Raw genomic sequence first — 10,193 nt, forward strand, 5'->3', positions numbered from 1 at the left:
ACAAAGGACAAGCCCCTACTGAGAAGATTGTGTTCCCCCTCACTTAGTAGTCTAGAAGACAAATTAATGACCTGTGTACTCAAATGGGCGGGTTGGATCGGTTTCGGAGGGGGTAACTTATGTCTAAAAAACTACTCTTAGGAGGGGATCTTCTGCTATTACCTCGTCCCCAATTGTTTCCTCTTCCTCTGCCCCTACCCCTACCTCTTTGCCCACTCGGTCTAGTCTCACTATCTGATATTTCTGCTTCGGAGGATGAAATGTCTGTTTCTGTTCTACGTGGAAACCGGCTGGTGGAGAAGGAGTATGCCTTGTTTTCTTTAAATTCTTGAAGGTCTCTTATAAAGAATTTATGTTTTTTATCCTTCAAGTGATACTGAAATCTCTCCACAGAATTCTGTAGTTGTGTCTCCTTTTTTGAAAAGTCAGGCTCTGCTGAAAATTTTTTTGTAATCTCTACTTGTTCCTTTAAGGAATCATTCAAGGCATTCAAGTTTTGTCTTTCCTCCTCCAGCAGAAGTCTCATTAATCTTAAAGAACTGTCAGTGGCCTCTTTTTCCCACTTAGTCAACAAACCTGGATTTTTATACCGATATCCTGGTGCTAAAGTGATCCTTAAGTGTCTGGGAACAATTCCTGATTTTATATAGTTATCCAAGGTCTGCACTTCCCACCAAGACGCAATTTGGTCTTTATATGTCTTAGTGAGCTCTTTAAAAGCTGCATTAAATGAAGGGACATATTTCTTTTGTGTATATGTCTTATCCGAAAACACATCCTTGGCCTCTGAAAACCATACATTCGTGTCGATACCCGTGGTAAGGAATCCTGCCATGCCACATATAAAGAAGAAATCAGCTGGGTATACTCCAAACAAAAGATAAACAGTAGCTATAGCAATTGGATATAGTTAAAACGTAACCTTTAATCGATTACCATAAAAAATGGCTACAAAAACACACACCCAAAAAAAAGTGAATACACTGTGCCCTAAAAACCACACAGGACAGGAGGACTAATACAGACAAACACATAAATGTTTAAAAATTGACTGCACCTTGGTTAATATTTACTGTATCCAACCGTGGCCCAAGGAAAAAAAGGGGGCTCTGAGGCGCGGGATTATGCTATAATTACATACATCTAAAACCCTTGATTTCTTAGAGGATATAAACTCCCCAAATTTCTTAGGGTCCAAGTCAGATGAGCGTCTTAACCTACACCGGAAGTACTTCATACGACCTTAGACGCGTTACACGCGGGGGGCGGAGCTTCCTCACGCGCCAAGGATCAGAACCGCTATATATCACAGGAACGGGGGAGATCAGTAAGGCAGCTAACTTAGACCCTGTTACTCCCCTGATGATTCCGGTAGGATGAAACGCGTCGGGAGACGCTGTCCACCGCTGCGGCTTCATTAATATCTCATCATATGGAACATTTGGATAGTGACCGAATATACCTGTGACATGTTGGTGAGATCCACCCACGGCAGTGGGCTTTTTTCTGCAGGCGCACATTTGACATATTAGTGCCTTATTGTAGAGCACTTTTAATATGAACTCACGTTAAATCCTGTAATAAGCATAGCTGGAACGCTCAAAATAGATGAGGAAGCAGGGGTTCCTTGAGGCATGTGATTTGGGATATTATGCGCTATTGCTTACTCTGAAGCCGCAGTGAAACGCTGCTTATATCTATTGACTATCACTATTGGGTTATAGAAAAAACCGTATAGGGGATGTATCTGTATTGGTATATCTAAGAACAGTAATTTATGCTAACATACTTTAGTGCATAATACATTGGAGGTATAACGGACCCTAAGAAATTTGGGGAGTTTATATCCTCTAAGAAATCAAGGGTTTTAGATGTATGTAATTATAGCATAATCCCGCGCCTCAGAGCCCCCTTTTTTTCTTGGGCCACGGTTGGATACAGTAAATATTAACCAAGGTGCAGTCAATTTTTAAACATTTATGTGTTTGTCTGTATTAGTCCTCCTGTCCTGTGTGGTTTTTAGGGCACAGTGTATTCACTTTTTTTTGGGTGTGTGTTTTTGTAGCCATTTTTTATGGTAATCGATTAAAGGTTACGTTTTAACTATATCCAATTGCTATAGCTACTGTTTATCTTTTGTTTGGAGTATACCCAGCTGATTTCTTCTTTATATGTGGCATGGCAGGATTCCTTACCACGGGTATCGACACGAATGTATGGTTTTCAGAGGCCAAGGATGTGTTTTCGGATAAGACATATACACAAAAGAAATATGTCCCTTCATTTAATGCAGCTTTTAAAGAGCTCACTAAGACATATAAAGACCAAATTGCGTCTTGGTGGGAAGTGCAGACCTTGGATAACTATATAAAATCAGGAATTGTTCCCAGACACTTAAGGATCACTTTAGCACCAGGATATCGGTATAAAAATCCAGGTTTGTTGACTAAGTGGGAAAAAGAGGCCACTGACAGTTCTTTAAGATTAATGAGACTTCTGCTGGAGGAGGAAAGACAAAACTTGAATGCCTTGAATGATTCCTTAAAGGAACAAGTAGAGATTACAAAAAAATTTTCAGCAGAGCCTGACTTTTCAAAAAAGGAGACACAACTACAGAATTCTGTGGAGAGATTTCAGTATCACTTGAAGGATAAAAAACATAAATTCTTTATAAGAGACCTTCAAGAATTTAAAGAAAACAAGGCATACTCCTTCTCCACCAGCCGGTTTCCACGTAGAACAGAAACAGACATTTCATCCTCCGAAGCAGAAATATCAGATAGTGAGACTAGACCGAGTGGGCAAAGAGGTAGGGGTAGGGGCAGAGGAAGAGGAAACAATTGGGGACGAGGTAATAGCAGAAGATCCCCTCCTAAGAGTAGTTTTTTAGACATAAGTTACCCCCTCCGAAACCGATCCAACCCGCCCATTTGAGTACACAGGTCATTAATTTGTCTTCTAGACTACTAAGTGAGGGGGAACACAATCTTCTCAGTAGGGGCTTGTCCTTTGTACCAACTTCTGACATGGATACCTTTGAGGTAATAAAAGATTTGAATTTGTTTATCAGACGTCTGAAATGGAAAAAATTCTTCCTCAGAGAAGATCAAAAACAATGTGCCGAACTAGGCATCTCTGATGATTTACTCAGAGATGTCCATCTCCTATTTCATCTTGGGGATCCAGATCCTAATTCTGAGGGGTTGGGCCCATTTACGGGATTAAAAAATAAGAGCTCCAAAATGCCCCCCCCTACCGGAGATGTAAGTGCTATAGACATCTTTTTGAATCTAGTAACTGAGGATATAATGAAACTTTCCAATAGACAATCTAAGAATCCACACAATCTGTCCAGGGCTGAAATGGCTTGTCTATGTAACCTGGAAAAAGATCACAGTATCACCATAAAGCCCTCTGATAAAGGGGGCAATGTGGTCATTATGAATACAACTGATTACCATGACTTATGCCTTTCCCTATTGGACAGAAAAGAAGAGTACAGGATTTTGCCTAGTAACCCCTCGGTAGCATTTGGGGAGGAATTAAAAACTCTCATCAAGAGAGGCTATGATGATGGCATTTTAGGTAGGGAGGAAAGGGATTTTCTTCTCCCAAAAAATCCGGTCATGCCGACTTTCTATTGTTTACCGAAAGTTCATAAGGGTTTAAACCCTTTGAAAGGAAGACCCATAGTCTCCGGTAACAACAGTCTCACTGAAAGACTTGGAGTATACTTGGACAGTATTTTGAAACCTTTTGTTGGTTCCCTGAATTCTTTTGTACGTGACACCACTGACCTATTGAGTAAATTGGATGGTATCTATTTAGACTCAGATATGATTTTGGGCAGCATTGACGTAGAGGCATTATATTCATCAATCCCACATGACAAAGGCCTGCTGGCTGTGAACCACTATTTGAGTACAAGAGGGATACAATATGAAAAACATAACAAATTCATTCTGGAAGCCCTGAATTTTTGTTTAACAAAAAATGTATTCCTATTTGACCGTAAGTACTTCCACCAGCTCAGGGGCACTGCGATGGGCAGCCCCTGTGCGCCCTCGTATGCCAACTTGCTCCTGGGCTGGTGGGAGGAAACAGTGGTTTTTGGTAATTATACTACGGACCCGGATGAGAGGATAGTACTTTGGTTAAGGTATCTGGATGATGTCCTGATAATCTGGAAGGGTAGTACCATGGAATTTGGGAAGTTTGTTGAGAGCCTCAACACTAATGATCTTGGTCTTCGGTTCACCTATGAAGCCAATTCGACTAATCTGGCATTTCTAGACATTTGTATTGAGAGAAAACAGGATGGTGAGATTAGTACCAAAACACATCGGAAAAAAACAGCTACCAACTCCCTCCTTAGATGGGAGAGTAATCATCCTGTCCCACTCAAAAGAGGCATCCCTAAGGGCCAGTATTTGAGAGTTCGCAGAAACTGCTCGAATATTGACACCTTTCATGAACAAGCAGATGACCTCAAAAACAGGTTTTTGGAGAGGGGTTACCCAGAAGGGGTCCTTAATAGGGCCTATAAGGACTCTTTGGAAAAAGAAAGGAAACAACTGTTGATTCCAAAACCTAAAACTGATGAGGAGAATGTCATTCGTTTTATCACCAGGTTTTCTAATGGAGCAAGGGACATTAAGAATGTGCTGGATAAGCACTGGTCCATACTCCAGATGGATAATGACATACGGGGATATATTCCAAGGGGGCCGCAGATTACATATAAAAAAGGTAGATCCCTATCAGATAGGTTGGTTCACAGCCATTATCAACCAACAAACAGACCTATATGGATGAATGCAACAATTGGCTGTTATAGATGTGGTTCATGTAAGGCATGTGCCTCAATCACATCTACAAAAACCTTCCAGAGCAATGTAACTGGTACCCCCTACTCCATTCGGCATTTTGTTAATTGTCGTACAAAAGGTGTGGTGTATAAAGCCACCTGTGAATGTGGTTTGGAGTATGTGGGGAAGACAAAGAGGGAATTTCGAAAGAGGGTAGGTGAACATGTTCGGGATATTGTTAAAAAAAGGGAAACTCCCGTAGCAACCCATATGAATCTTTTCCATCAAGGCAACCCCAAAAAAATTATGTTTGTTGGTATTGATAAAATATCCCCACCAATAAGAGGAGGGGATTGGGATAAATTGATTCTCCAAAAAGAGAGTAGGTGGATATTTATTCTTCAAACTGTACAACCAAAAGGCATGAATGAGGTACAATCCTATAGTTGTTTTCTATAAATCTCCATCTCTGTCTATTTCCTTTTGCTATTTTTAGCGAGGGACATTCTCTAAGGGATAGCCACCGTGGAGTGGGGGCGCCAATGCGCAGGATTTTTAGGGCGCCAACCCCCACGCTAGGTAGCCTCACAGCACTTAGGGAGAGTGTGCCAATGCCTTGCAACATTTAAAACTACTCGTTAAGTTAAACTTTCCTTTCCTATCTCCCATGCACTATACAGGGATAGAATAGGGTTAGGTAGTTAGGGACAGCCGCCGTCGAGTGGGGGCGCCTTTTCTTTGCGTACTTTTCTTTTTAGGGTGCCAACCTCCGCTGATAGGCAGGGTACAGTCCAGTGACAGGGCCAGACTCTTTATAGGGTTTATTAGGTCCCCCTGCACCTGTTCCCCCTTTTTTTCTTTTTCTTTTTCCCTTGCAATTTTTTGCAAAAATATTTTTCTATTGTGGGTGTTAGTGGTGTCACGTCCAAGTAAATGAATTCATAGCCATTTTTTATAGTTCATATGTATCCTTCTTGGGTTACACTTTTGGCGTTCTTGATACCTCTTTCGTGTCTTGCTAGAATGGTAGAGGTTAACCCTGAATCATGCCACTTTGGGTATAGGACGATATGTACATATTGATAATATTCGTCCTATTCTATAGCCTTATTCATAAGGAGGGTTTATTAATATATATTTTTTCTACCTGCATTGAATTTGGCTATTATAGGGGTCTGTTGTGCACATTGTTGTAAATAACATTCCCCAACTTGTAAGTACTGTGGTTGGCGCAGCATGTATCTGGAGTAGAAACGCATGCGCACTCCGGGGGGAATTTGCGTTCCACTGGTTTGCTTTGTTTGCGGTTCACCAAGTCAGATGAGCGTCTTAACCTACACCGGAAGTACTTCATACGACCTTAGACGCGTTACACGCGGGGGGCGGAGCTTCCTCACGCGCCAAGGATCAGAACCGCTATATATCACAGGAACGGGGGAGATCAGTAAGGCAGCTAACTTAGACCCTGTTACTCCCCTGATGATTCCGGTAGGATGAAACGCGTCGGGAGACGCTGTCCACCGCTGCGGCTTCATTAATATCTCATCATATGGAACATTTGGATAGTGACCGAATATACCTGTGACATGTTGGTGAGATCCACCCACGGCAGTGGGCTTTTTTCTGCAGGCGCACATTTGACATATTAGTGCCTTATTGTAGAGCACTTTTAATATGAACTCACGTTAAATCCTGTAATAAGCATAGCTGGAACGCTCAAAATAGATGAGGAAGCAGGGGTTCCTTGAGGCATGTGATTTGGGATATTATGCGCTATTGCTTACTCTGAAGCCGCAGTGAAACGCTGCTTATATCTATTGACTATCACTATTGGGTTATAGAAAAAACCGTATAGGGGATGTATCTGTATTGGTATATCTAAGAACAGTAATTTATGCTAACATACTTTAGTGCATAATACATTGGAGGTATAACGGACCCTAAGAAATTTGGGGAGTTTATATCCTCTAAGAAATCAAGGGTTTTAGATGTATGTAATTATAGCATAATCCCGCGCCTCAGAGCCCCCTTTTTTTCTTGGGCCACGGTTGGATACAGTAAATATTAACCAAGGTGCAGTCAATTTTTAAACATTTATGTGTTTGTCTGTATTAGTCCTCCTGTCCTGTGTGGTTTTTAGGGCACAGTGTATTCACTTTTTTTTGGGTGTGTGTTTTTGTAGCCATTTTTTATGGTAATCGATTAAAGGTTACGTTTTAACTATATCCAATTGCTATAGCTACTGTTTATCTTTTGTTTGGAGTATACCCAGCTGATTTCTTCTTTATATGTGGCATGGCAGGATTCCTTACCACGGGTATCGACACGAATGTATGGTTTTCAGAGGCCAAGGATGTGTTTTCGGATAAGACATATACACAAAAGAAATATGTCCCTTCATTTAATGCAGCTTTTAAAGAGCTCACTAAGACATATAAAGACCAAATTGCGTCTTGGTGGGAAGTGCAGACCTTGGATAACTATATAAAATCAGGAATTGTTCCCAGACACTTAAGGATCACTTTAGCACCAGGATATCGGTATAAAAATCCAGGTTTGTTGACTAAGTGGGAAAAAGAGGCCACTGACAGTTCTTTAAGATTAATGAGACTTCTGCTGGAGGAGGAAAGACAAAACTTGAATGCCTTGAATGATTCCTTAAAGGAACAAGTAGAGATTACAAAAAAATTTTCAGCAGAGCCTGACTTTTCAAAAAAGGAGACACAACTACAGAATTCTGTGGAGAGATTTCAGTATCACTTGAAGGATAAAAAACATAAATTCTTTATAAGAGACCTTCAAGAATTTAAAGAAAACAAGGCATACTCCTTCTCCACCAGCCGGTTTCCACGTAGAACAGAAACAGACATTTCATCCTCCGAAGCAGAAATATCAGATAGTGAGACTAGACCGAGTGGGCAAAGAGGTAGGGGTAGGGGCAGAGGAAGAGGAAACAATTGGGGACGAGGTAATAGCAGAAGATCCCCTCCTAAGAGTAGTTTTTTAGACATAAGTTACCCCCTCCGAAACCGATCCAACCCGCCCATTTGAGTACACAGGTCATTAATTTGTCTTCTAGACTACTAAGTGAGGGGGAACACAATCTTCTCAGTAGGGGCTTGTCCTTTGTACCAACTTCTGACATGGATACCTTTGAGGTAATAAAAGATTTGAATTTGTTTATCAGACGTCTGAAATGGAAAAAATTCTTCCTCAGAGAAGATCAAAAACAATGTGCCGAACTAGGCATCTCTGATGATTTACTCAGAGATGTCCATCTCCTATTTCATCTTGGGGATCCAGATCCTAATTCTGAGGGGTTGGGCCCATTTACGGGATTAAAAAATAAGAGCTCCAAAATGCCCCCCCCTACCGGAGATGTAAGTGCTATAGACATCTTTTTGAATCTAGTAACTGAGGATATAATGAAACTTTCCAATAGACAATCTAAGAATCCACACAATCTGTCCAGGGCTGAAATGGCTTGTCTATGTAACCTGGAAAAAGATCACAGTATCACCATAAAGCCCTCTGATAAAGGGGGCAATGTGGTCATTATGAATACAACTGATTACCATGACTTATGCCTTTCCCTATTGGACAGAAAAGAAGAGTACAGGATTTTGCCTAGTAACCCCTCGGTAGCATTTGGGGAGGAATTAAAAACTCTCATCAAGAGAGGCTATGATGATGGCATTTTAGGTAGGGAGGAAAGGGATTTTCTTCTCCCAAAAAATCCGGTCATGCCGACTTTCTATTGTTTACCGAAAGTTCATAAGGGTTTAAACCCTTTGAAAGGAAGACCCATAGTCTCCGGTAACAACAGTCTCACTGAAAGACTTGGAGTATACTTGGACAGTATTTTGAAACCTTTTGTTGGTTCCCTGAATTCTTTTGTACGTGACACCACTGACCTATTGAGTAAATTGGATGGTATCTATTTAGACTCAGATATGATTTTGGGCAGCATTGACGTAGAGGCATTATATTCATCAATCCCACATGACAAAGGCCTGCTGGCTGTGAACCACTATTTGAGTACAAGAGGGATACAATATGAAAAACATAACAAATTCATTCTGGAAGCCCTGAATTTTTGTTTAACAAAAAATGTATTCCTATTTGACCGTAAGTACTTCCACCAGCTCAGGGGCACTGCGATGGGCAGCCCCTGTGCGCCCTCGTATGCCAACTTGCTCCTGGGCTGGTGGGAGGAAACAGTGGTTTTTGGTAATTATACTACGGACCCGGATGAGAGGATAGTACTTTGGTTAAGGTATCTGGATGATGTCCTGATAATCTGGAAGGGTAGTACCATGGAATTTGGGAAGTTTGTTGAGAGCCTCAACACTAATGATCTTGGTCTTCGGTTCACCTATGAAGCCAATTCGACTAATCTGGCATTTCTAGACATTTGTATTGAGAGAAAACAGGATGGTGAGATTAGTACCAAAACACATCGGAAAAAAACAGCTACCAACTCCCTCCTTAGATGGGAGAGTAATCATCCTGTCCCACTCAAAAGAGGCATCCCTAAGGGCCAGTATTTGAGAGTTCGCAGAAACTGCTCGAATATTGACACCTTTCATGAACAAGCAGATGACCTCAAAAACAGGTTTTTGGAGAGGGGTTACCCAGAAGGGGTCCTTAATAGGGCCTATAAGGACTCTTTGGAAAAAGAAAGGAAACAACTGTTGATTCCAAAACCTAAAACTGATGAGGAGAATGTCATTCGTTTTATCACCAGGTTTTCTAATGGAGCAAGGGACATTAAGAATGTGCTGGATAAGCACTGGTCCATACTCCAGATGGATAATGACATACGGGGATATATTCCAAGGGGGCCGCAGATTACATATAAAAAAGGTAGATCCCTATCAGATAGGTTGGTTCACAGCCATTATCAACCAACAAACAGACCTATATGGATGAATGCAACAATTGGCTGTTATAGATGTGGTTCATGTAAGGCATGTGCCTCAATCACATCTACAAAAACCTTCCAGAGCAATGTAACTGGTACCCCCTACTCCATTCGGCATTTTGTTAATTGTCGTACAAAAGGTGTGGTGTATAAAGCCACCTGTGAATGTGGTTTGGAGTATGTGGGGAAGACAAAGAGGGAATTTCGAAAGAGGGTAGGTGAACATGTTCGGGATATTGTTAAAAAAAGGGAAACTCCCGTAGCAACCCATATGAATCTTTTCCATCAAGGCAACCCCAAAAAAATTATGTTTGTTGGTATTGATAAAATATCCCCACCAATAAGAGGAGGGGATTGGGATAAATTGATTCTCCAAAAAGAGAGTAGGTGGATATTTATTCTTCAAACTGTACAACCAAAAGGCATGAATGAGGTACAATCCTATAGTTGTTTTCTATAAA

Source organism: Ranitomeya variabilis, chromosome 6 (assembly GCF_051348905.1).
Source record: "Ranitomeya variabilis isolate aRanVar5 chromosome 6, aRanVar5.hap1, whole genome shotgun sequence".
Taxonomy (NCBI): domain Eukaryota; kingdom Metazoa; phylum Chordata; class Amphibia; order Anura; family Dendrobatidae; genus Ranitomeya; species Ranitomeya variabilis.